This window comes from Hippocampus comes, unplaced genomic scaffold (genome assembly GCF_001891065.2).
Source record: "Hippocampus comes isolate QL1 unplaced genomic scaffold, H_comes_QL1_v1.1 scaffold122, whole genome shotgun sequence".
In the NCBI taxonomy this organism is placed as follows: domain Eukaryota; kingdom Metazoa; phylum Chordata; class Actinopteri; order Syngnathiformes; family Syngnathidae; genus Hippocampus; species Hippocampus comes.
In genome coordinates, this window is record NW_017842059.1 from 5,424,369 (window position 1) to 5,430,260 (window position 5,892).

Consider the following 5,892-nt stretch of genomic DNA (forward strand, 5'->3'; position numbering starts at 1 on the left):
GGATGTAACGGAGAATCCGGTAGTTTTTCACAATAAAACATTTTTCGTATTCCGAAATAAATAAAACGGAATTAAGGCAAGTTCTTTCTGTGCGGCCCGGTACCAAATGCCCGGCGGACTGGTACCGGTCCGCGGTCCGGCGGGTGGGGACCCCTGCTTTAAACTGTGTGGACGCCGAGCGTCTACAGCGCGGACGCTGGGCGTCTCGAGAGTTCAGTGTAGGTTGTCCCAATGCATTGAAACGAGACGAGTCATTGGATAAATGCTGGTTTTGTTCAGCATCTCTGGGAGTCTATGGACAGTGGGCGTGTATCGGCTGGCCCGAAAGCTCAGCTTTTCTGTATGATGATTGGATGATCTGTCTGAGGCTGAATCTCGTTGTGATTGACAGCGAAATGAGCCAATCGCCGATCTTATGAAGGCTTCCCCTCCTTGACAGACCAGCGTCCACCACTGATACAATGAAACCAAAGACCAAAAATTTGCAAAGGTAAATTTGGCAAGCTGTACAGAGACGAGGTGCAGAGACCGTTCACGTTGGTCAGTCCCTTAGCCAATCAGGATGCAGAACACAATTCACTGTTTTAAAAACAAAAAGCATTTAAAAAAACTGCACACAAAAAAAAATCCGTGAAACAGCGAAGCCGCGGAAGGTGAACCGCGTTATAGCGAGGGATTACTGTAAATCTAAACTAGCGTCTTCCTCGACACATATTCCACCTGTCTCACTCTTACATTTTCTGCCTCGAGCGCCCCCTGGCGGCCGTTAGAAAAATGTCTAAACAGGTTGCATCATTGCATAAGCCGCAGGGTTCAAAGCATGTGAAAAAAGTCGCAATTTATAGTCCGGAAAATACGGTAAATTATGAACCTCCATACAGCGTTAACATCATTGCTACTTGCAAATGCGCATGATGACATGATTGATTGCTGCTGTCGCCCGGTGCCTGCTGGCTAGTTATAAACGGCTAAACTGTGAATGTTTTCGTGGGCAGGCTACGCAAACCCTGCTCTCATTTTCCACTTCTTGGGTGCGACTTGTTCAAATGATTCAACACGTATGTTGTATTGCCTGCCTTGTTTTTGACGCCGTACTTTGCACAATGGCTTCCTCTTCCATGTCAATCTGGAGATACCGCCACAAAAGTCATAAAAACACACTTCTCTTGTCAAAATAGCTTCATTTTTGGAAGATTGCGCCAGTCATCAGTTGGCGGCCCATCAGTTGCGCATTGAGCTGCACCAAAATGGTCGGCGAAGTGTTGGTTTGGGACCACTGGATTAACATGTCATTGCGGAGTCATTCCACAAACCCTCTACCTATTCCACATGTGTATGGGACACCTTCTCAGGACTGTGTTTTTTTTGTTTGTTTTGTTTTGTTTGGTCTGTCTGTCTCACTGCAGGCAAATGGGCCGCCGCCCGTCACTGATCCGCGGACCGGTGGTTGGGGCTCACTGCTCTCAATGATTGGTTTATTCTGTGAAGCTCTGTATTGCTGTAGGGAGGAACACAGCCTACATCAAGATCTATCTGATTTCCCATTTTTGACTACAGTATATTGGATTCCGCTCAGGTCCACATCAAGATCCTGTTTGTGGATTTCAGCTCTGCGTTCAACACCATCATCCCGGAACTCTTCACCCCCAAACTTCTCCAGCTCGGTGTGTCCCCTACGATCTGCCAGTGGATCCTCAGCTTCCTGACGGGATGGACACAACAGGTGAGACTGGGAAGAACAACATCATCAACACGCACCACTAGCAATGGAGCCCCACAGGGATGCATCCTCTCTCCACTGCTCTTCTCCCTCTACACGAATGATTGCACCTCAACAAGCCCAGCTGTCAAACTCATAAAGTTCGCAGACGACACCACGGTCATCGGTCTCATCAAAGACGGCGACGAGTCTGCGTACCGACAACAAGTGGAGCAGCTGGAGCTCTGGTGCAGCCATAATTTGTTTGCCTCTCATGTGGGGTTGACCAAAAATGGGAATGAAGCTGGCAAACAAACATTATTCGCCTTGCGGGAGATTTACACCTCATCCAAGTATCCTATTCAAGTCCTGTCCTTTAAACGTAAATGGGCTCGCAAATCCAATCAAAAGAGCAAATGTGCTTGTTAAAATTAAAGAGGAGGGGGGAGAAAAAAAAACAGCTCATCTTCTTGCAAGAAACACATTTATCACAAAACGATTTTTTAAATTATCCTGCTTCAATAAATTTAAATGTCAAACAGATTTGGGATAAAAAGAAAGAAATGTCATCATAAGAGGAATGCTTGGACAGCCTGGAGTCACATTGATAAATATGCCCCACTGGAGGGCGCCAAACCTTCTTAAAGAATTCTTTGGGACCTCGTAGCCTGTGTGTATATGTGGAGATGATTTAAACCAGGTAATGGACCATAAATTAGATGCAACTGGTGTAAAAATAAACAAGAAATTATTGGTGCAAAAGGTAAAAAAAACACGATCCACTTTAAGGTGTATGATTGATTGATGTGTGGCCAGAGGAACATCCAATGCAATGTGATTTTGTCATTATTCAACGCACACAAAGTCTATTCCTGGATAGATTCATTCTTTAAACGGACAGGACAGAATTCCGGCATTAATATCATCCAAAATATTGGGAGTTACTGTATTTTATCTACCCTCACGTGTTTTTTTTTTGTTTTGTTTTTTTCCAAGAGTTGACAGAACATTTTCACTCGACGAGGCAACCTTATGATGTAAATGAAATATATTGCGAGTTTTGTTCTAATTTATATATATATATATATATATATATATACACTATTTCATTGTGTTTTTATCCATTTCCGCATGCATTTTGGTGGTAATCAGTCATGGTTTGGGACATAGCGGCTTCTATGAAAAGGGAAAAATGCGCAAGCTGGCTTGCATTGTTTCTCTGTCTCCTTTTTTCCTTCTCCAAGGAAGAACATGAAACCTGAAGGTTAAGAGGGCAATCTAAATTATGAGAATCATTTAGTAATTATTATTATCTTACTATAGACCAGGCAAGAGGTCCAAAATGAACCGTCTCCTCACTTTACAGATTTAACTTCTTGCAGGTATTTTTCTTGCGTGTTTCTGTCAGTTGTCAGCAAAACGGGCATCCATCGGTGACGAACTGAGAGGTCCGTCAGTACTTAACCCGGTTAGTGATGATTACACTGAGAGATGAAAACCCACTTCAGTCAGTCCTTAGTGACTAAGGACTAATTTTTTGTGTTTGTTTTTTTAAGTTTGTCATCATTTGTCAGGAAAACAGACGTTTGTCAGTGACGGACTGATGGACCAATGCCCATCCCTGCCATCAACAATGAAATGAAAGCAAAGCCCATCGGGACAGAATTTGTTGCAAAATGTTAATCAAACCTCTGTCATACAGGGGATCCTGAATACAAACTGATAACAGTGTTTTCAGTGAAAAAAAAACTGACGTTGTCAGTAACTGTTATGATTCCGGACCAGTCCAGAACATGAGCGGATCCTACAAATTCAGACAGGGATAAGATTGAGTAAAAAAATGTTTATTTACAAAATAAGGTCACAAGACTGACAAAGTACAACTCTAGTAACAAAATACCAGGAGATGAACGAGTCAAATCAAAGCGCTTGCAAACAGCAAGATAAAACAACAAGACAAAAATAAAGAGACAAGGAAAAGCCATTCAACAAGAAAAAAACAAAACGATCCGAGCATTCACTATAAACAAGAAAGGTAAAAGCGGAACAAACAAGAAATACAAACCCAGACAATGACTGAGAACGACATAGGCCAAGAAAATAAGTGCTTGGACATGGGACGTGAGAAAGACGAATTATCCGACAACTGGTGATGGCTTGACAGTCTCTACCTGGAAGAAGTTAAATCTGTGAGGTGACAGGTAATGACATGACAAGGAACAGGTGCGGAATGGGAGAATGAGCCCTCCACTGCCACCTGCTGGAGACAACACACACACACATCTTTCCTTTTGCCGTTTCTTAAAGTAGAGCCATCCATTCATTAACAACAAACTACTGAACTTACACTTTTCATGATATTTAGAAGGATGTGTGCAGCTTACTGGGGCTGTAGAGGAACACTAGGATGTGAGGAACAGACAAGTGGGAGTCCTGTCTTCAATGAGGATGGATCAAGTGGCTGGAAGGAGGTTCTAAATCAGGGGTGTCAAACTCATTTTTGTCGCGGGCCACATTGTCGTTACGGTTTCCCTTCGAGGGCCGTTTGGAATTTTGGGAAACCATATAAATGTTTAATCACCTCCACATATTACATACACAGCACTCAACAAATTCATGGATAACTAGTTTTAAAATCTGTAGTAAAAAAATAATCACTGTTATTGTGGATTACATATGACAATTTGAAATTTTGGTTCAGACTTTAGCAAGCATCATGGAACTTCACATGCTTGATTTGCTCTCGCGGGCGACATAAAATGATGTGGTGGGCCAGATCTGGCCCCCGGGCCATGCCTTTGACACCTGTGTTCTAAATGACCGTCTGCGGTGTGTGCCATTCTGTGTGTCTCATTTAGCGTCTCGAAAGCACGGTGCTTTTCCTCGGCACATGGGGATATTTTGTGCTGACAACACATAACAAATGAAATGGCTTTACGGTGCATTGCAGTTTCATGTAGTATGTTGCCGAGAAACGTAATGTTTCTGGAAATGGCTAGTTTTGTAATGCCCTATACACTGCCTGCAAAAACACAAGCAGCCTGAATAATAGCGTTGTTTTGGCCAGGTGAGGTGAGTGAAGTGATCTGAAGGCAGCCTAACACTCAGCGAAACAATGAGCAAATGAACAAGCCACAATATTTATATGTGCAAACGTTTCTTGATCTAAAAAGTGACAGTGTTGTGAATAGACATATATGCTCTCAATTATTTCCTGTTTTACTTTGAAGGAACCGTTCCAACTTCCGGTGTGTCCACTATATATGCTGTGTGTGTTATACTCGACTAATTCTAATAAAAGCAGAAGAGACGTGTCACACAGATTTTTCTTCCGTTTATCCAGCCACCTTGAGGGGTGACACGTGGGTATACTGCATAAGTAAGCCGCTGACTAGTGATGGGACGATGATACCTCAAGGAGTGTATTGACCCACTTCACAAACTATGTCAGCGCTGTATTGACACTGTGTTGGTCACCCAATAGTGACCCCTGCAGTAGTTATAAAATCATTACAGGTAAAGAAATTCCTTGTTTATATAAATCTTAAACTGAGTTGGTATGTAAAATACAGCAAATTTGAGTTACAATTCAGATTTTTAACTGACGTAGAAAATCTATGTTAAATCATGTGAAATAAAAGACAAAAAAGTGATTAGTTTATGAATTTTTATTGAGGAACAAAAGTTTTTGGAGTGTCTTTGCTCCAAGGCAATTTCTCCTCTGAGACACCAGTTCCCCAGCCTCAGAAAATACTCTTTCACATGGCTCAGATGACGATAGTGAGCAGAGAGTTTTAAATGAAAGTTGGTGCAGATGTGGATATGTTTTCTGATTCCATTTCCAATATTGTAAAGGGTCTTGGTTTCTGCAGAGATGAAAGTGGACTTTTCTGAAAATTCCGGAAAAAATAAATAAATAAATAAATAAATGTGTGTGTGTGTGTGTGTGTGTGTGTGTGTGTGTGATCGGCCAAGTGCGAGCACGCACTTGGCCGATCAAGCATGAATTAGTTTACACAAAACGCTATTCAAATACTCGACATTCAATGATTAATCTTCCTTTTGTGTGCACACGTGTACCCTTTGTGGCTTCCGTTCGGGCCGAAATTTTGAAATCTCCAAGATATGGCGAGGCCATGAGAATGCGAGGCAAGGGTATTACTGTTGTGGCGACGCCACTCCAGCTAAACGAG